At 34.5% G+C, this 22,959-nt stretch overlaps 1 protein-coding gene across 1 annotated transcript in view; it reads right to left on the bottom strand.

Moving 5' to 3' along the window:
* LOC111064306 (secretin receptor) overlaps nt 1–22,959 on the bottom strand; it is a 169,742-nt gene that overhangs the window by 121,928 nt on the left and 24,855 nt on the right. Inside the window, exon 2 of the mRNA XM_039436091.1 lies at nt 19,723–19,756. The gene's annotated coding sequence lies outside the window, so the exon portion shown is untranslated. The remainder of the gene's footprint in view (nt 1–19,722; nt 19,757–22,959) is intronic.

Here is a 22,959-nt window from a genome sequence, read left to right on the forward strand (position 1 = left end):
CGGGCTTTTTAGAGGAATACGGTATTATAGTTCTGCTGCCCCATACATCTTTAGGAGAAGGGAAAGAAGCTGTGAAAGTGATGGGTGAGGGGGAGGAGGTGGAGGAGAATGAGGTGGAACAGGAGTAGGAGTAGGAGAAGGTGGAGGAGGGAGAGCACGAGGAGGAGGGGTAGATGAGAAGGAGGAGGAAGAGCAGGAGAATCAGCAGGAGGAGGAGGAGGAGGGGGAGGAGAATGAAGAGTAGGAGAAGAAGATGGAGAAGAAGAACAAGAATAGGAAGAATAAGTGGAAAAAGTAGAAGACTGTAGACACTTGAATGGTTAGCTTTCACAAGTAGTCAACCGCCTCCTGATTGGCTGGAACTGGTACCGCCCATTTTACGTCATCATGCTTCCGATTGGTCCTCGCATATTCAGTACACAAGTTCTCTCTTACCGCAAGAGATGGCAGCACTTTAAGGGTCAGGTTTCAACAGTATTGGAGCCTCCCAATTTCATTTCAGAGGTAGAAGAAAAAGAATCAGGAAAAGGAGAAGAAGAGAACTAGAAGAGGAAGAAAAGGAAAAGAAGAAAAAGAAGAAGATAGAAAGGAGGAGGAGGAGGAGGAGGAGGAGGAGGAGGAGGAGGAGGAGGAGGAGGAGGAGGAGGAGGAGGAGAAAAAGAGTTGAAAGGAAAAAGTGAAAAAAATCAGACAGATGGGAAGTGGGTAAATAGGGGATGAACTGAGTGTAGAAGAATAAGAAGGGTAACTGACGAGAAATATGAAGTGGAAAATTGAGATTTACTGTAAATTAAATTGAAATTAATGAATAATGAAATTATTAATTTTAATTCAATTTTATTGTGTCAGTAAATTGAGAATTACTGATACATGTAGGAAAACGTTAATAATAGTTCAGGAAGAGCAGAAGGATGATGAAACGGAGAAGGTAAAAGTGATCAAGAATGTTTGAGATAGGGAGACAGATAATAAAATAGAAGAGATGGAGAAAAATGTGGAGAGACACTGTTGATGAATCAATGAATGTGCAGATGTGGTGAATTTTTAAGACAGAAAAATTGTGATAATTTCGTGAGAATAGAATTGCTGATAGGAGAGGAAGATTCCTTTGAGAAGGAACAATGAGCAAACAAAACTGACATTGAAAAAGGTTGAATAGGAGAGTATGATGTAAGAGAGATGTGCTGATGAAGTTGAGGAGGATGACATAGGAAATAGAATCAGTTACGGAAAAATGGTGTCAAGACCCAATAGAACATGATTATAAAAAGAGGGAAGAAAGAAGTGGAAAGATGATGATGATGATGATGAACGAGAAAAGAGAGTGAAGAGTCGAAGGGAAGAAGGAGAGAAAAACAATAAACAAGATAAAGTAGGAAACACAGGATGAGTGGAAAACTTGAAAGAAAACATAAGTGGAAAAAGAGGAAAATAGATGCATAAGTGAGTTGAAGGGATGAAGAAGATATGTGATTTGTTGTAGAATACTGGAAATATTGGGAAAACAACAGAAGATCAAAAGAAAAGCAAATAGCGAGGAGGAAGTGACAGTATAAGAGGGTGGAAAAGGATAGTGAAAGGGAAAATGAAAGAAGGGAAAGGTTGTAGCTGAACTGTAAAGCATCTTTTATGCCGCCTGTTATGTATTTTCCCTGAATAATTAATGAGTACTTTGTAGACGTGCCTTTGTGAAGAGCAAATGGTGACCAGAATAACTACTTTATTTTGTATACTAAGATCCACGTTATAAAGGCAGTATTTGATTAAAATGGGTATTGCTATCCTTGTCTATCATTCGACGAAGCAGATAACGCTATCCTTTTCTAGATTCGCAACGTTGCCAACTCGGTTTTAAACAAATTAGAAGTAAACAATAAACATTGGTTAACACAATACTCATTCTCAATTTATTATTGAAAATTATTATTAAGTCGTTGAAAAAATATTCTCTCGACGAATAAAATATAAGGATGAACAGTGTTAATATTACATCAGATATACCCGTATCTTCTTTAGATGGCAGTGTCGAGTCAGAAAATGGGCAACACAGTTCTCTTATCTTCCTCTACTGCTACTGCCATTGTAGCGTGGACCTTACCATATTCAAGGGCCCAATATCGATAAGGCCAGTTCACACTTGAACGCTCCCATTTGTACTTTCCTTTCAATTTGTGCATTGATATTAAAATGAGGTCCATATTGAAAGGTGTTGGTTGACAGCTCCTTTGCTTTCAATTTTCCTCTCATAATTGAAAGTATTGATCTATAGGAAATTGAGGAAGTTCCCTAAAAATGAGTTTCGTCCACATTTTGTTTGAACAGCTGTTCTGGATAGTGAGTTGTGTTTTTTCTGGCTCTAAATTTTGTCAAATTACGCAAAAATGTTCCAATTAATGGTGATATGAGTGTGATATTTTTGTTTTTTTATTCTGTTTTCAACCGTCAAAATTTAAAATTCCTAGTTTTCGTTGTTTTTTAGTAAGAATGGACTAAATTTTAGAAAAGTGAAATCATAACCCTATTTCGGACTTTTAAAATGTTATCTAAATTTGGGAAAGAGATAGTACAAGGAATATCCTCAGTTTTTCTCTCCCAATTGTAAAAATTTGGATAAATAAATAAAATGAATGAATAAATAAATAAATTTCCTACGTTCTTTTATTTCATTTTATTGACATTATTATTATTCTTATTTTTATGCTATGAAGCATTTCTCCTACTATATTAGATCTTTTATTCTTTGTCGATTTCTAATACTTTTTTATCATAGATTGTTCGTTCATTCTCTTAATTGTATTAAGAGAACTCTTTTGTATCAAAAGAACTCTTTAATTCTCTTAATTGTATTAAGGGAAGGAACGTTAATATTAAGATTGTCTTAATATTGTATTTTTTGGAAAATTTTGCTGAGGTCAATGGTCACATGAGCATCATGACTTGGGCGTGGGAAATGAGGCGGATGATAATGAGAGATGAATGGACTTACAGTTTTAGGTAGGTTCCGAATCACCGGGAAGCGATTAATAACTCATAAATATATATACTCCTCATATCTTCCTCATATTCAGAGGAGTTAGCTCAAGCAGTCACCCTTTCAACGGGATTACCAGGCGCTTGATTCTTAAAGGTCCGTACAGATATACGCGCCGCGAACATGAGCAATTCTCTTTTTATCAGCTGACTATAAATGTATTTTTACAGAAACGGTAAGATAAAGATATAAAAAGCTTGGCATCAGCTGATTAAAAGCGAATTACTCATGTTCGCGGCTCGTAAATCTGTACTCACCTTTATAGTTGTTATTAGCTCTTATTATTTATTTTGGTTGTGACCAGCTTTGATTTTCAATTTACTTTCCTTGCCCTATTACCATTGGTAAGGAAAGTATTGCTTTCCGAAAAAAATTAAGGTACCTCAATTTCTAAATTTCTATACGTTTTAAGGTCCCCTGAGTCCAAAAAAATGTTTTTTGGGTATTGGTCTGTATGTGTGTATGTGTGTGTGTGTGTATGTGCGTCTGTGTACACGATATCTCATCTCCCAGTTAACGGAATGACTTGAAATTTGGAACGTAAGGTCCTTACACTATAAGGATCCGACACGAACAATTTCGATAAAATGCAATCCAAGATGGCGGCTAAAATGGCGAAAATGTTGTCAAAAACAGGGTTTTTCGCGATTTTCTCGAAGATGGCTCCAACGATTTTGATCAAATTCATACCTAAAATAGTCATTGATAAGCTATACCAACTGCCACAAGTCCCATATCTGTAAAAATTTCAGGAGCTCCAACCCATTCTATGCAAAGTTTGAGTCTCAATTATCAGGCTTCAGATACAATTTAAACAAAAAAATTCGAGTGAAAAAGATTGAGCATGAGAATCTCTAAAACTAATGTTTTGTAACATTTTCACTTAGGATTGAAAATAAGCTCGAAATTCGAGAAAATGTGATTATCCAATATTGTAAACTGTTGGCAACTGTTGATTTTATTAAATGATTCACTATGAAGAGATAGCAGACTTCGTGTGTCTGCAGCGTTATTGCCCTGTCACCAGCTGGCTCAAATCTTTGAATAGCAGACTTCAGATGCGCGGGAACACTAGCGTAAGGTGATCAATTTTCATAAAGGCAAGGAAAGTTGTGTGAGTGTGTCATACCAGATTTTTGATATTTTGACCTGTCTTTGCGGTTTTGTAATCACATTATTGACATAAAATACTGAATGCATAAATTAAGAATCCGGTTCGTATACGAATATTCGCATTGTGTACGGAATCCTATCGTGTTAGGAATAGTTCAAACCCCTCAAATGTGCTCAAACCCCTTTATTCGAAACGATTGAACAACCCCCATTTGCTGGTTCAGTTAGGAATTAGTAGTCGCACTAATATCGCTTCAGAACTGTTCCACATTCCAGGCGATTGAACAAACTGCGTTTGAGCCCGGCGCTGCAATTAAGATGCTTATCGTCGATCCTGGTTTATCGGAAAAGTGATTGAACACCACTCTAAAATCTGGTTGGTCGATGATGATCGACCCCTCTTAAATCTTGTTGGTCGATGATCGTCACTTGGCACGTTAACCAGTGTGCCATTTCCGTAGCATGGTGAGAAAACATTTTTGATGCCAGTTACGTCTTGATGGATGGTTAGTTCCTGATAAGAAGCTCCGTTCTATTTACACTCTAGGAAAATCCTATAAGGGTACAGGAAATCAAATACCTTCAATCTAATACACATAAAGGAATGGCTAACATCAGAATAGATACAATATACTGAACACAAATTCAATATAAATATACCAGCTAGAATCAGAGTAAGAGTAAATATGACTCCAATATATGCTGAATAATAAGCTCTATTTTTCCGGCTCTAAATTTTGTAAAATTACGTGAAAATGTTTCAATTATCAGTGATTTGAGTGTAATATTTTTGTTTCCTATCCAGTTTCTCAAACTTCAAAATTCAAAATTCTTAGTTCTAGTTGTTTTTGAGTGAAAAAGAACTAAATTTCAGAAAAGTGGAATCATAACCTCATTTCGGACTTTTAAATTATTATATAAATTTGGGAGAGAAATAGTACAAGGAGTATCCTTAGTTTTTCTCTCCCATTCAGTGCTTCTTGCAAAAATTATAATAATAAAATTAAAATAGAATAAAATATGGATAAACGGATAGTTGAATAATAAAATAGATACATAAGAACAGAAAATAGATACAAGAAAACATGATACATTGAGATGTATCAAGATGAATGGTTCACCTCCAAAATAAAAAGATGATAGAAATCCAATATAAAATATATAGATAGATCTCCACCAAAATAAATACAAGACACATGATTATCCAATATACGTTATATATCTCTCTACCAGAGAAGATATCACCTTATAAAGGTGGGTGAGATAGTTAGCCTACGTCAATGGCTTGACCGGGAGAAAATGGAATGTATTGATGATGGATGGATATATAAACCGGCTTTTCATGTCGGCAATAAGTGATGAAATGGAGCTATTCCTGGAGATATGTGCGGGATTAATATGAGTAAACAAGTGTGGAGTGATTGATCAACGCTTATTGCTGTGCTCGTAGGTGGGAAGGTCATTTTAAGGGGTGTTGTGATGAAAAATGGAATGAGAATATTCTTCATTTGACGGAGTTGGGAATTCCAAGTTCTCTCTACTTCATTCAACCTCAAAGTTTGTGATAAAGTTCAATCAACCAATCATTTAACATAACACAACTACCAGAAAAGTATTACAGGCTAAAACCTAAAACTGTTGCAATTGTAATGACTTAAATCAATCTCTAGTCATAATCAATATCGGGGCACCGAGCTTCGCTCGTTATTTTTATTTGTTGATAAACAGAACACAATTCTCTGAAATGATCGTGTTTATATTCTACAGCTGGCTATACGTCAGCTTATGAATTTCGGAGATGTGATATTTTGATTTTCCACAGAATCACTCGCTCACTTTTTACTATCCACAGACGACGAAAGTCTCAGCTGTTTCAGCCAAGGATGAATTATTCTTTTAATGTCGTTAAGCGACTTTTCCCAAGGATGAAACCTAGTGCAATCGAATTTTATATCATAAACCTACTATGTTCCAAATTTTGTGAAAATCGTTAGAGCCGTTGAACATAAATAACCAGATAACCAGATATAAAAATATAAACAGACATAAAGAAATTGCTCGCTTAATATAATAGGATTAATGAAAATATTAAAATGAATATAGTTATAATATTTCATTGACAAAAATAGAACAGAATAGAATAAGTTTGAATCGTTAGAGCCAATCTATACTTTATATGAAGGAAAGGAATCCATTGAAAAATTTGACGCATCATCACGTCTTAACTACTGAACTGATTAACTTGAAATTTTGCAAAAATATTCATAATTTACCAAGGATGGATATAGGCCTATTTTTATTTTTATTGATTGATTAATTATAGTTCCAACAATTAGAACAAATCTATTTGATTTGTGATACAAAGTTTACCTGAGATAAAATCCAATTCAAATAGTTAATATTATTGCAGTTATTAAAACTCTCAATACCAGTATGGAACTATGATACTGAATGCTATGTTTTATTGCTTTCAGCAGACCCTCGTGGAGCACAAGTAGCACCTGCCCATTAAATTATAAATTGAATTATATGAAAATTATTGTATTAATTTATGTTTTGGTTGTTGGACCATCATCAATCGCTAGTTAACTTGAATCTCATACAAGAAGCAGTAGATTATGAAATGTGGTTAACTAGAATATCAGGCGTGAAGTTGCAGAATTTAAAATGTGAATGGAGGCAAATGATTGGTAGTTGGCTGTGACCTAGGAAGGTGAAAAGGCTGTTATTGGCCGAGACAAGACACGCCTCCAGTGAGCGAAACATGACATATTACTTTTGAGAGAAATGAAACCGAAAATGAACAACAGCAATGATTAAAACTTTGCATAATCAATATTGGAAAAGAAGGGTTTCAATTCTTTCGTTCTTGATTTGAGAGCAAGACTCAATTTGAGACCAATTAATCATTGTCTATCTATTTTATGTTTTAATCACTCATCAGGAGAATCATGTAATCAACTTCAGTATCCTTGATAGGCTTGGGCATTCCGTATTATAGAGACTGACACATAATCCGTATTATAGAGACTGCTCTTACATATATAGAGACGTTCATGACTGATAATAAAGTACTTGGTAAGACGCACTTCATTCTACTTTTCCTGATCTTCATTCAGATTTTCACACAGGAATCAGTTTCAATTGATTTATTGACAATGAATAGATTCAAAATTCAGTTGCCCAGAACTATTTCAATCTCTAATTTTTAATTGACAGTCAAATTTCAAAGTTGAGAGTTAAATATTTAAATTGACAGTCAAATTTTGAAATTGACAGTCAAATTTTTAAATTGACGGTCAAATTTTTGAAATTGACAGTCAAATTTTTAAATTGACATTCAAATTTTTAATTTGAATGCCCAGCCCAGAATCTATAATTATAAATAAATAAGAATAATTGGCACATTGACAGTAAAATTTTTAAATTGGCACATTTGACAGTCAAATTTTTAAATTGACACATTGACAGTCAAATTTTTAATTTGAGTACAGTACTACATCGAACTAGAATTGTCAATTCTTCAGAATATCAATAAAAGGATCAAACACTAAACCAAATAACATAAATGATGTGAATATTTCAGGAAATTCCGAAATTTCAATTCACGAGAAAATTAATTCATCTTCGAAATAGTGGGTGAAACAATTCTCCACCCACCTTCTCTACAGCTCATCAGAACAAATTTGAAACCAATCTCTCCACATGGATCAGCTCTAGCTGATAAGAAACCCGTGCTACACTTTGATCTGCCCGTTATCTCCAGAATTCTCGTTCCCAATTGATTAGTACTAACTCGGTCATCTTCTAACAGTAATTTCTCCAATAATAGTAGCTTTTCATAGTAATTTTATCAGTCAACACTTGAGAATACTTCGAAAATAAACGGAGCACTTGTTTGGTGTGTCTTGCAAGTTCTATTCCGGACGAGAGTGCAGTGTAAACAGTGATTGTTGTTGCTGCTGCTGGTGTGAGAATCACTTGAAACTGTCAGTAACCCTTCAGAAATAACGTCAATGTTTTCCATTGAACTACTGCTGAAATGAAACTGAATGTCTTTCAGAACGCAACCGCTCAGAACTAACTGATAAAAGCTGTCTTGTACTTCCATCAATTTATTCGCGTCTTCTAAATTTAACTGATGCGTTCAATTTTGGAGGAGGAAGCATTATGATTTATTATTATCAGTGGTGTTGAGCCTGGATGTAGCGGGATTATTATTTATCTTTAGGCTTGGATGAAATAGGATTATTATTCATCAAAGATTTGAAGATGAAGGCCTCTTGTAAACAACGCCTAGTGTGAGTTTAATTTGATTAATAGGTCTTTGTGCTGAGCCTATCTCCATCTTAGGGCATTGTTTTATAATATTGATGTTTTTCTTGAATAGTCCCTTCAGCTCTTGCCATACCTACCATCTTCTCTTTCCTATCACACCTTTTCCCGTGCTGTTACATCTTACCTGCCTATTACATGGAAAACCATAATTGGTAAGGTATTTTCCAGCACTCCACTTCATTCAAGCAATTCGTCTTGATTTTATTGCGTTATTATTTATTATAACTGTTATTGTATATTGTTTTTCTCATTGTATTTTTGTGTAGTGTGAATAAATTGAATTTTATTTGAAAAAAAACAGTGAACACACATAATACAGATTATTGTTTTGAACAATGCAAATCAGTATTATGTATTTTGAATGAAGAGACTTCTGTTTACACTCGCACTTACTTATCGGATTAAGCAGGAACTAGTTTTGGTAGTTCCACCATTATCAATCTTCAGTGGACACTGTCGAGGACTCCACCATTATCAGTCTCTAGAGGTCTAAAGGTTAAATACAGATTGAATGTATAAAAAGATAATTTCTTCACTTGCTTCCAGACCATTGATAACATTATGCAGATTCTGTTTTCCATCAGAGTCTTGAAGAAAAATGTAATGTTCTCGTGAGAAGGTTATGCTTCTGGAAATCATTCTAATCTCTCATTATTATTGTTTTACTTCCTTCGATGACTTTCTTCACACCCTCCAGTGATATCCATAATGATGTCACATGTCAACATACTTGAACAGAATATCTCTGATGGAAGATTTATTTATATAGTAGCAGCCATTTTAGGAAAGCCTTTGAAGACTAGGTATTCCAATCACTCACCTATGAGTTTTAGATGATCGAATGAGGGTTTGTTCCAAAGCATGAACGGTTGTCACATTATTACATCTTCAAGGTTTCCTTTTGACAGAGAGTCAATGTATTGACTGTGTAGAGTTAATGTTTCCTTATTGGAAATGATTTTATACTTCTATGGGTATTTTTTCATATTTTCTAGATATAACACAGACTCCATTGCATAGTTTGTGTGATTGAATGAAAAAAGTATGAGATCTTTTCTCGACCAGTTTCTATGTGCAATACCAAAGTCCTTCCTTAAGAGCACGAATACAATTGAAGATAATTCAAACTATGTTACAATAATCAGTCATAAATTTCAAGTAGTCATTGATTTTGCATTGTGATTCTAAAAAAACTCCACAAATAGCTTCAGACTTCTTTCAAATATACGTTGACAATCTCTCATATTTGAACCGTTCATGAGTCCTTCTTGTAGTTGTTTCATTGAATTGATTGCTTGCTCTCACACCTTGATTATACTGATCTCCCCTCAATAGATTTCTATCAGTATTCTCTCTAAAAATATTCCAGATTCAACAAAGATATCTTCAATTCAACTTTCATTCAAGTACCATCCCAAGACAATCAGTCAAACTCAGCCAGATGAAAAGTATCTATTCGTAGATATAAGTTAGAGCAAAGACCTTAAAGATGCATAGACTCACATGCAGCGCTAGTGTCGTACTTGGAATTGAAATCCGCCATTGAGGGGGCAACCCATAAGATTATTACATACCAATGCCACCAATGCCTTTGTGATCTATAGTATTACAAATTTATATAATATATATCTCGTGCTAAAATGGCGGCCTTCAATTTCAAGTAAGAGCTATCATTGGGATTGTGGGCATAGGCATTGTGGGTCTATATCTCTTTAAGGTCTTTGAGTTAGAGAAATCAGTTGATAGAGAGTTGTATCTTCTTTGAAATCAAATATTTAGTCATATCACATGGGAGTAATTAGCATTATTTGTGATTCAACTATAAATTTATATGAAGAAAATACTTTACTCCTCTTACACGGTGCTCTATATGGGGTAGCCTATATAATTTGTTTAACTTACTCTATTAATTGACTTTCGCAATTCCAAAGTGATAATTGAACTAAATCGATTGTCTCTTCATGAAATATTAGTTTTTTATCGACTGAGAAACACATATAGGATTCCTAAAAAGATGGTTCTTCATTACAATGTAATTATAAATAATAAAGTTTGTAATTTTGACCATAATTTGTATATTATGATGAGAATTATTAATTATTGAGGCTTGAGAGTTGAAAAATCGTGTTCAGCGACCGAAAATACATAAGATTGCGTTCCTGAAATACATAATTTGAATGCATAGACTAGTAGGAGCGATGCGATAGACAGGCCACTACGCGCATTAATCATGGGGGAGGACCGCGCCGCAGCGTAACAGTGCTACTTATCCCCCTCCCACCGCCGCATCTATGATCGTAACCCCAAACTATATATATCATTGAATTCAGGAAGAAACGGCCTACAACGTTTATTGAGAACCTTTTCCTCTAAGTCGGCCAACGACTTAAATATTCGAGAAATAATAAAAAGTCCATAATAAAAAAATACATTTTTCGAGATATTTTATTTTTTTACGGAAAAACTATGCGGTTTATCGCAAAAATGTAGAGGACCACATTGAAAGCCAGTTATGTGTACATAATATTGAGAAAAAATTCAAAGCTGTACTATGAATAGTAACTGCAGGACAGGTGATTTTATAAGCGCGCGTTTTTTACAACTTTCCCCCCTCCCCCCCAATCTGTCGACCACCCTGGGACGTGACGACATCAAGTTTCATATACACTAAAGACCCCCTAACAATAATCCAAAGTCAAATTCTCTGCCTCTCTCAAGTATGCTCAATGTAAGCCAGCGCCTGGACTACCTCCCTACATCTCTTTTTTGTTGCATTATTAAGAATGTTATCCATTCTTGGAGAATGAAATTATTATAATTTCCTACTTTATTCGCAGGATAATAAGAAAGGCCCATCCTGAGACTTAGAAAATTGGATGATGAAGATACCAATCAACTCACAGAGTTGAAGATAAAATAGAAGAATGTTGCAACAGCAGATTCTGGTGAGTTCTGAACCATCAAAATTTTTCATTTCATAAATTTGAATGTTTAACAGCTTTTATTGTGTAGGATGTTTATAGACCTATTTTAAATTCTTAAAGATTTCAGTGGGTCAGTTTTCAATTTGTCAAGATTTCAATTAGACCCTTACGGAGCACGCGTTACCTTCTAGTAGGTTAATAAAATCAAATACAGTACTGTTCATCTCTATCCTAAATGCTGGTAATACCCGGTTTACAGTAAATATATCACAGTAATTCAGTATATTCAGTATGACCGGCAGTCGCCAAACAGTCTTCGTCAAAATAATAAAACAATTAATACACAAGTGACTATAGAGATGGCTGCAGATAAGTCGTTTCATGCGGCTCTGTAGACGGACTGCAATACTAAATCATGAAACAATCTCAAACTGGTCCACAAGTCAACTGGTCTCATCATCTCTCAGTGAGTACAGTAGACTCGGTCAACAGTATTGTTATCTGCTGCTATAATAGTTGGAATTTGTTTGTTCTTGATGACGTATCCAAAAGTAGAGAGAACTCTCCTTGCAAATTAGAAGTGTTTAAAACAGCACCTGAAAGTGTTTTAAACAGCAAACACCAATAAACTCTACAAGTCTATCTAGATTACTATGTGAAAATCCTTACAGAACAAAATCGGATTAAAATGTTGACAGAAAATAATCAGGTTGAAAAAGTGGAAGAAAATAGAACACCAAAGAATCCTAGAACTAGAGGGACAGTCTTCCGAATAATCCTAAAAGGCAACATTCCCTCTAATTTACTCAAGACAAAGCTGTACCAAGTTGAGCTGTACTTTACGAGTGGAGAAAACTTTCTTTACGAGAGAGAACATTTCTTGAAGTTGGAAACATTATTTGCTAGCTGACAATAATACTATAATAGTATTAGTATATTTTAGTTCTGATCGTTCATGAGTAAGCTAAGCCGTCGGTCCCGGCTGCCTAAAAAGCAGTCGTTAGGTGATGTCAGAGGCCCTGAAATTGATCAGTTGTGACCTAAAAACTCTGACACCAGACCTGAGCCAGCCGAGTCATTCGATATTATTATTATGATAAGTAAGTTGCACATATTCAACTCATTAGTAAAAATACCGACATTTTGCATCCTCTGATTTTCTGAGCTTACAAGAATACTTGATATTTTATACTATCATCTAATCGACCTTATCTGAAATTCACAATCATGTTATTGGATTTCCTCATAGAATGAATCTAAACTCTTTTATCTCTCTGAGAATCGTGGATATAATATTTCCTATTGTGCATGGAATCTTGTAACTGAATATTTCATTGCAGCAACGAAAGAGAACAGAATATCGACCAATCACGTGAGAGTTCACTTCAGGTGCCTAGCACAAGTCCACGCCCACAAACAGCTCCCATTGGCTGATGCCATAACGTCATTGTGTAGACTCCATTTTGTTGTTCAAATCATCCAAACCTTTTGATATTTTTATTCTCGATCATCTTGTCAAATATGTAAATTCTTAGATATATCAAATTCTTTGACTTGTCAAATTCTAAACAGAATTTGTAAATTCTGTCCAAATTCTACACTAAAGTGAGGTCCACGTTATAATGTCAGTGGAGAAAGATAGGGAAATAGCGTTGTCAATTCTCAAATGTAGTGTTAGTATGCAATGGGTCTTGCAAGACCTGAAATACATTGTCATTTGTGATAAAGAATCAATAAAGAATTCTCTGGCTTGCTACTGCCTTCTAAAGAGTATACCTGATACTGCTATATCTGATGTAACAAATTATCAACTGTTCATTCTTGTTTAAAATAATAAATTATATTTTATTCCCCAAGAAAATATATTTCTCAATAATGTAATAATAATTGAATGAAAACACAAATTTGTTGTCAAATTCTACACAGTTTTATTCGGTATACGACCATGGTTTCGTGACCACACCAGTCACTTTTCCAAGTTGACTAAAGCAAAAAGGTTAAGGTAAACATTGAATATGAAAATTGGTACATGTTAGCCAACATAACTTAATACATTTGGTAAAGAGAAATAGTAATTGGAAACTTCTAATTTATTGTTGTCTGAATATATTAAAAAGAATGTATAAATAATATTATATATTATATAAATTAATTGAATTAATATAATCTATAAACTTAGTCTAAGTTGGGGAACAGCTGACAAGGGTGACCAGTGGTTTGTTGTCGTTTGAAAGAAGATGCCAAACATAACCTATATTATGGGAGTTTGAATAAATTATGAAAATGTTACATTGATTGATGAATCTATGCTCTAAGTTGAAATGGAAAACTAAAATAAAATGAAATAGAGAGAATTGGTAGCCTCTTAGGTTACCAATGTAGGTTGAACTAAAACTAAACTATGTATCATAAATATCTTAATTTAAAAAAGAAAAGGTAATTTTAAGGATAAGTTGACTTAGATACTGTTGAGGACTGTTAGAAAAATGAAAATTGAAAACTGGTTAGAATAAAGTGTACAACTCATATTATATTAGAAGAAGACCTGTTAATTGTTGGAGGTGATTAGATTATATACATTCTTTGTAATATATTCAGACAAAAGTAAATTAGAAGTTTCCAATTAGTATTTCTCTTTACCAAATGTATTAAGTTAATGTTGGCTAACATGTACCAATTTTCATATTCAATGTTTACCTTAATGTTTTACCTTTTAGCCTTAGTCAACTTGAAAATGTGACCGGTGTGGTTACGAAACCATGGTCGTGTACCGAATAAAACTGTGTAGAATTTGACAATAAATGTGTGTTTTTATTCAATTATGGAACGACTCTACAATATTGACAATGACTCAGTCGAATTTTTAATGTAATAATAAATATCCTAATTGAGATTGAATATTTTTTCAATTATTTATATTCCTAAATTGTTAAAAAACGATCTGGTAATGTTTGCTGAGCTAGAGAAGGATAGCGTTGTCTGCTCTGACGAATGATAAACAAGGATAGCAACACCAATGTTGATCAAATACTGCTATTATAACGTGGACCTCATTGTACTTCAAATTTGAGTGGACACTTTCATGTAAACTGAACCAGGACTTCCTATATACCGGACCTGCGCCTACAAAAAAAAATGGCCGCCGTATGTGGTGGCCGGCATTGATATTTTAAATGAGAACTGGAACACTGAGATCTCGACAAACTGAGACGTTCTCCATCAGCATTTTTTCTCAGTAGGAATCTCTGTAAGACCACCATACGGCGGCCATTTTTTTTCTAGGCTTAGGTCCGGTAGTATATAGGAGGTCCTGACTGAACCAACCTTCATTGATGAAAAATGTTGAAAACTCGAATGTCAAAAGATTCTGTTTGTGTGTAGAGAGAGAACAAATCAATGGACTGAACAATGCCAATGTAGAATCAAGCTCTGACCTGGCCATCAGAGTATTTAATTTGGTTAATTGATGACAGACATAAAGATTTTATGTTTGTAGTGTGCCACAAAGTCCCCAGAAAGCATTGCAGCTCGTTTGAATTAGTCAAACAATGCGAAATGCAATGATTATTTATTTTTGTTTTTGATTGAAGCCTAGGGTCGACGCGTGTTTTCCATGCCTTTTGGCGGCTTTTCTAGATTATCACATCTATTCAAAGAGTATATAATATAATTAGTGATAGAGGAGTTATATTGTGAGGTCCACGTTATAATGACTGTATTCAATTAACATAAGTGTTGTCCCCCATTCTATCCTTGTCTTCCATTAGACAAAGCAGATGGCGCTATCCTTCTCTAGCTCAGCAAACATTACCAGGCTGTTTTTTGACAATTCAGAAATATAATTAATTAAAAAAATATTCAATCTCAATTATGGAAATGTATTATTTGATCATTGGAAAATATACTCTCTTGACGAATAAAATATAATTAATTATTTTAATCCTACATCAGATATCTGTATCAGCTGAACTCCATTTCAGGCAGTGGCAAAGCAGATAATCGGCAACGATGTCTCCTATCATTCTCCATGCCATTATAATTATGACCTCACTATAGGAATTGGAAGATGGGAATAGGATAATAGATTGGAAATGCGAATAGGTATTTAGTTCTATTCTTTCTATATTTATCATAACAATGAACTGTTGATGCAACAATGACCAGTGGTTGAAGGTATAGTGAGGTCCACGTTATAATGACAGTATTTGATCAACTTTGGTTTTGCTATCCTTGTCTATCATTCGACAAAGCCTGTGGTACTATCCTTTTCTATGTCCACAACGATGACAATTATGTTTTTGACAGTGTAGAAATATATTAATTGATGCCGAGAATCGGCATCGCTATTCTTCTATCTTTATCCACTGCCATTATAACGTGGATTACACTATATATATTTCGACCGTAGTAATAATTATTGAGTTATGTTGGAACATGTTTAACGTGAAAAATTTCTTATATTTGGATGTTTATTTTATTTTATTTCTTATATTGATTTTATTTCTTTTATTTGGATGTTTTCATCCTAGTTGAACTGAGCCTAAAGGCACTTTTCTATGGATATCATATGATATCCATATACTGAGGACGCGAATACCTCCTGCATCATGGCTCTCGGCTCAGGAATTGAGAGTACCACACAAGGTAGGCTTGGTTTGATAATGCGTAAATGTATTCCTGATACAAATGTGTGGTATAAAAGCATTCTTTCCAAATGTTTCTCCTATTGGTTCCGATACTCCGCTATTTTTCATTTGAGCAGGAGTGGCCTTAGTCGAGTGGATTAGAAGCTGGCTTTGTAATCCAAAGGCCCGGGTTCGAATCCCAGCCCGGGCAAGATATTTTTCTCGGGCCACTCCCGTGTTTCGGATGGACACGTAAGTCGTCGGTCCCGGCTGCCTAAAAAGCAGTCGTTAGGTCATGTCAGAGGCCCTGAAATTGATCAGTTACGACCTGAAAACTCTGACACCAGACCTGAGCCAGCCAGGTCACACGATATTATTATTATTTTATTTGAGCAGTTTATAGATTTTTATTGCTGATGTGGTCTTTAGGCTCTACAGTCTTCAGTTCCGAGTAGGAGTCTCATCACTGCTGTCTCTTCTCTACAGAGACAAGACTTGAGAGACCAGAGAGAAAGAAAAAAAAGAGAGAGAGTGATGGAGAAAGAATGTGTGAGTGAGAGAGAGAGCCAGAGAGATAGACGGAAAAATAGGAACAGAGAGAATCTATGAGAGAGAGTGTGTGTGAGAGATAGATAGATAGAGAGAGAGACTAGAACTCTGGTCTCTAGAGATTTTGTTGTCAAATCCACTTCCAAAAACCCACAAAAACTTCATTCACTCCCATAGTGCAGTACTGGATCTGTCTTTACTCTGTAAAGCTCCACCATGTATTCTATCCTGACATTCTTCCTAGGGGTTCTGCTAATATTACAACAAATCGATTTGACTTTTCCTATTTTTCTTTCAACTCTATCTCTTTATTTTCCTTTCAAGCGCTATTCTTCTATCCTGTTCTTCCTGAATTTCATAATTTATTTTTTCATGAGATTTTTTCTAAGGGTTTGATAATATTACAAAAATCGATCTAGATTTTCCTATTCTTCTTTCAACTGTTTCTCTCTACTCTCCTCCCAAGCTTTGTTTTTCTATCATCTTCTTTCCAAGCAAGTTTCTAAGCTTCATTATTTCTTAATGAAATTTTCTGAAGGGTTTCCTAATATTACAACAAATGCATTTCATTTAATATTACAAAAAATATTAAATAAAAATTAAAATATTAAATATATTATATTTATTTAATATTACAACAAATTACTTTTTTATTTTTCTTTCAACAGTTGATTTCTCTTCCAAGCTCTATTATCAAATCAAGTTTTATTCTATAACAGCAAGTAACAAATTGAATTGTATTTACAATAATTTCATACAAATCATATAGATTCACAGTGGAATGCAGCAATTGAAAAGACAAGTTTCAAAGTTTCTCAGAAATGCGAGGTCGCGTCGCTAATACTTCAACTGTGTAGCCATATCCTATTAAGTATTCGCGGAGACGATGCTGCCAACATTCTAACACAATTCTCCACAATTTCAACTGACAGATGACCGTATTCAGAGATGGTGTTGGAAAGAAAATAGGACAAGAGAAAAGAGGTTGAAGGAGAACAAGAGGTAATAAAGCGAGAAGACGTATGGATGGAGAAATGAGAAAAGTTTATGAGTCTAAACGTTGAGAAATTGAAGGAGGATTTCCCAATAAGGTCACGTTGGGAAAGTCTGGGAAAACTTTGTGAATGAGCGTCGATTGAGAGCTTTCCCGAAAGTGAAAATTAGCACCTCGGTGAAAAGTTTAGTATCGGCACTTTTTAACTAATCGCATTCAATTGGGCGAAATTTGCAGCGTCTTGAGAGAAGTTATATTGGTAGCAAATTGAGGGGTAACCGGTAAACGGGTTCAACTTTGTTCGGCTTGTGTTGGGTGAGGTAATGTGATATTGTAAGATAATGTAAGAAAGTTTTGAAGAGGGCGGACGGAGGTCAGGGACCGATAATGATGTTGAGAAAAAGATTACTGATTTGGGAAAGTTGTCGAGATCAAAAATATATAGTTGGTCAACTTATCTACAAGAATTCACAAATTTGAGGTATTCAATATGAGAATTTCCTAAGGAATAACATTCACTCAGGAAGGGACATTTGAGACTCTTCAGTAGTTGATTGTGATGCTTGAACAGTAATATATGCTGATAAATTGTAATGAGTTTATAATTTGTTGTTGGTTATCCATCTTGTTTCCACTATTATTATCACTATTAAATTTTATATAACTTTAAAGTGAAAAAGCACTCACATTATTTGATGTGGCGACGTCCGTTTCGTGCTGGTATCGCATATTTTCAAGCCAAACAGGAACTGAAGTGTTTTAAGGTTATGAGGGTGAAATTTGGTTGGGTTGGAGGGGAGTTTTGGTGGTTAATGGAGGAGTATTTAAATGAGTTTGTCAAACAGGTTGTATATATACAAACACACCAAACAACAGCCAAACAATATTCCAAATGACCAAATCAACTTTTCCTCCCACACCCTGTTTGACAAACTCATTTAAATACTCCTCCATTAACCACCAAAACTCCCCTCCACCCCAACCAAATTTCACCCTCATAACCTTAAACACTTCAGTTCCTGTTTGGCTTGAAAATGTGCGATACCAGCACGAAACGGACGTCGCCACATCAAATAATGTGAGTGCTTTTTCACTTTAAAGTTATATAAAATTTAATAGTTTATAATTAATAACATTTATCATAAACTAGCCTACTCGTTGACCTTTGTTGACCTGAAAATGAGCACGAAAACTCTACTTTTTCTTTAGATACCACCCTCTAAGCTAAGAATGCTTGGAAGGATATCTCTTCAGGAATGGATGCTACTTCTCACAGAATTAGGTTGAGCTTCATTATTATGAATCAGGTGTAGAATCTGAGATTTGCTCAATATAAAAAATCACAATGGAAGTTATCCATTAGAAATGGATAAATTTGAGAAAATGGATGCAGTTTCATGTGGGAGGTAATGCCTGAAAGGCTCACAATACATCGACAATCTGCTCGCTTCTAATTTATTTATTTATACATTGATACATAGGTTACAATATCATTCTCAACTATGAATGATTAATTGGTTGAAATATTAAACTCTCAAGCCATTGGCCAATCAGAATGTCCCTTGAAACTGAGGCGTGGCCTTCTAAATAATCATTTTTTCTTTCTTATTGGGTAGTATGTAGTGTTCAGTGAATTCGTTCTTCAAGTGCTTTCTATGATTCAATTTCAAATAAACATTTTATTTTGGCTCTTTTTATTAATCTCGCTATTCGATACATATATTTCATATCATTATTCTATGATAGTGTTGGTAAATTAAGGGAATAATTCTCACCAATTATGAATGAATTGTTTATCACCAAATGATTTTTTCTTACATTTGAACTTTCAAGTTCTTTATCATTCTTCAATGTTGTTTTCCATCACGTACTGCTTATTATTAAATCACTTTTTGCTATTGGAAAAAACGACTAGCAGTCAGATATTTTACAATAAATGAATTAATCTCTCACTTTGACAACGAGATCTTTCGGCAGGTTCGCCTTCTTCTTGGTTGTGACAACCAAGTTTTTTGTATCACTTGCGAAAAATTTGCAAACGTAGAATTCAATTCCGAAAAGTTTCAGAGCCCATCCGTTAATACTCTCCTCAGAATCACGAGGATAATAAACATTAATGAGTTCGACAGTAAAAACAATTTGAATTACCTTCTTTTTCTCCAATACCAAGCCAAGTCAAAACCTAGAACAAAAATCAATCACATATATTATCTACTGCTACTCCTATCCACTACTCAAAATGTGTCTTCTGCAACCTACATATCAGCACAAACATGATATCAATGTTTGCTGTAGCATTACAGTTTCTGAAGAGAATCAAAGTATATGAAATATTTTAGTTTACATTGAGGAAAAGCTTTTACACCATAGAAAAGCCATTCACAATAATTGATTCCTGTTGAAGTAGCCTAATTAGGGTAAGCACAAAAGGTTTGTGTCTTACTTCAACTCAAAGCAAATATCCATTAAAGCCTTTTGCAAGATTAGGTCTACTTCCATGTAGACTTGCATAGAGCTACATGCGTGGCTCAAAAGCTCAATAGAGTAAGTCTTTGCTTACCGCTGAAAGCTGGAAGCTACGAAACAAGCTTTACCTTTAGCATCTTCTAATGGAGTGGATGCAGAATCTGTGTTCAATAACTGAATGAAATGGATTCCGAATTTCAGTGATGCCTTTGGTTCATCAAGCTAGCAATTCCATTAGGTCTAGGTCACAGGACTATAATAATGTTAGGTGCAAGAGAAACTGATACAGAATGTTGGTACTTGCAGTAGAACAAACAATTTGAGGCAAGAGAAACTAATACAGATTGTTTTACAAACAATCAAGTTGTTGCTTCCATCAATAATTGTGGGTTATGAAATGGGAGTGGGTTACAATGTCATAAAGCTATCAAATGACTTGAGGCATACTTTGATTGATTGATTTATAGAGAAGGATTTAATATACATTGATTTATTGATAGATGAGGTGAAATACGCCATGAAAATCAAGCTACTTTAAGCTTCAAACTTTGAATCAAAGGCATGCATCAAATCAATAATTGATTATTATTATTTTTTTTTATCCTGTTTTGCTTGACCACTCTTCCCCTGGGCTCCGACCCCCAAAGGAGAGTTATTTTTATTATTGTTATTATTATAACTAACAATTATTGTTAGTTTCTCTTAATATGTCAAGTGGAATGATCTTCTAATCAACTACTTTAAGAAAGCATCTAAAATAATAATTAGATATAATAATTATTTTCTTCTATATACTCTGTGGGTTTCATTGAAGATTGGTCAGATCAATTACTGAATACGTCACGGCTCGTTAAATCCTTCACAGCAATTACGTTGGCTGAAGTACTTATATGCAATGAAGGCTTGATGATCTGTTAATAATATAGGAATGAGATGGTTGAGAGCCATGTATGACCCATGATAATGGAACAGTAGGAGGCGTGATAATTGAATTACCGTTTATCACATATTATGATTCCATATGATGTGGCTAGATTCTCACAAGGATTCAAGTACGTATTGTTTCTCAGAAGGTACTACTTACTCAGATGTAAATTCAGTTCGAAGACGTTATTGAGATATCAAAGGAGAGGAGAATGAATAGAGAGGAAAAAGACTCTGGCATTGGAATAAGAATAGAGAGAAATTCAGATCTCCTGTAGACGAAAAGAGAGAAAGGTTGGAGAGAGATCGATACCATAGTGTTCTGTGCAGAAGTTCGATTACACGTTTCAATTTGTGTTATCATTATTGAATTATGTACAGTATTACCTTTGATTTACATAATCTGTATTTAGTGAAAAATCACATATGCTTTGTATTTCCACAAAAATTTCAAACATAATTGAAACACAATTCTCACTGTCTTAGAGAAGGCTAATAAAACATTTATCCAAGTATTGAAAGTCATTATTCAAGTATTCAAACCAACTTTATTAATGGAAATCGAATCCAAATTCATCCTATTCAAACCTGTGAAGAAATCATTTTCTTTTCAATCTCATACTCAAGTCACTTATCAAGTATTAGAGGGAAAGATCTAATGAGAGGTAATATGTAAGAGAGAAGAGCTTTATCCAAGCTGAAACATAATATTTCATATCTGCCCATTATGCATCACCTTTGTTTAAACGGAGATAAGTCAGCTGTTGGTTTAAACCGGGAATGAAGCACATCACAATAAATGCAACCATACTTTCATGTAATCTTTGATTAGATTGAAACCAAGGTACGTGTATTTTAGGTACATCATCATATTCACTTCAGGGATTAGGTTTATAAATAATTAACCTGTTCCGGTACCCATCTCTTTCTTGGTCTCCCTACATCTCTTTTTCCAGTAGGTCTATAGTTTTGGACTTCGAGGGGCATTCTTCCAGGTGGCATTCTATCCAAATGACTGCACCAGCTGCGTCTATTTTGAATTATTCTTTCATGCAGAGGAGCAACCAATAAAACCTGTCTTATATCAGTATTTCTGATTCTATCAACTCTAGTGCAGCCAAATACACTCCTTAGAAACCTAATTCCTGCAGCTTGAATTCGACTGTCCACTCTACGTGTGTGAATCCACATTGGATTGAAACATAGGAACATTGGATTGAAACATATCTGGTGCATATGGCACTTGGTGCCGTTCACACAGTGACAGTTTAAACTCAATTTCATTTTAAACTGAATAAAATCCAATAAAGTCTTGTTAATTTTGATTTTAAACCTACAGCTGATTGAATCCAGTTTATCTTTGATTGTGCATACGGCCATTAATCTCTGTAACTTCATTGTCAGTCCCGGCTGAGGTATGACAATCATAACGCTCATTGACGGCTCAAATTATAAGATACATATTCAGGCGACGTGACATGTTCACGCAAGGGACTCCCCAGCAACAAAAGCCAAACGAATTCACTTTACTTTTTCTTTAACTTTCTTCATCTCAAGAATCATCAAATCGAGTTCTCCACATAGCGATTTTGGAGGAATCCTCTTCGACTAACAAAATCCAAGTTACAGCAGTAGGTTTATGTTTTCGATCAGATACTGTTTTTGGTGAGTTATGGTGAAACATATACGTTTTAATAAATTCGTGATAAAATCTCAAATCTCTTCTAATTCGTGAATTTTTAGACAATATTCCAGTGTTTTATTATTTTCACTCACCTAAATTGATACAATTCAATCAAATTTGAAACTCAATTCTCTCCAGGTCATTTTATTTATTTATTTATTGTACAAAATACTACAATCATGATACAATTATGACATTGGAGGAAACACTAGGCTGAGCCTGTACTATTTCTCTCCAAAAATTTAGATAAAATGTTAATATTGTCCAAAAGATAAGGTTATGTAATCACACACTGCTTCTTTACTTGATTT

The sequence above is a fragment of the Nilaparvata lugens genome, chromosome 10 (assembly GCF_014356525.2).
Source record: "Nilaparvata lugens isolate BPH chromosome 10, ASM1435652v1, whole genome shotgun sequence".
NCBI classification, from domain to species: Eukaryota; Metazoa; Arthropoda; class Insecta; order Hemiptera; family Delphacidae; genus Nilaparvata; species Nilaparvata lugens.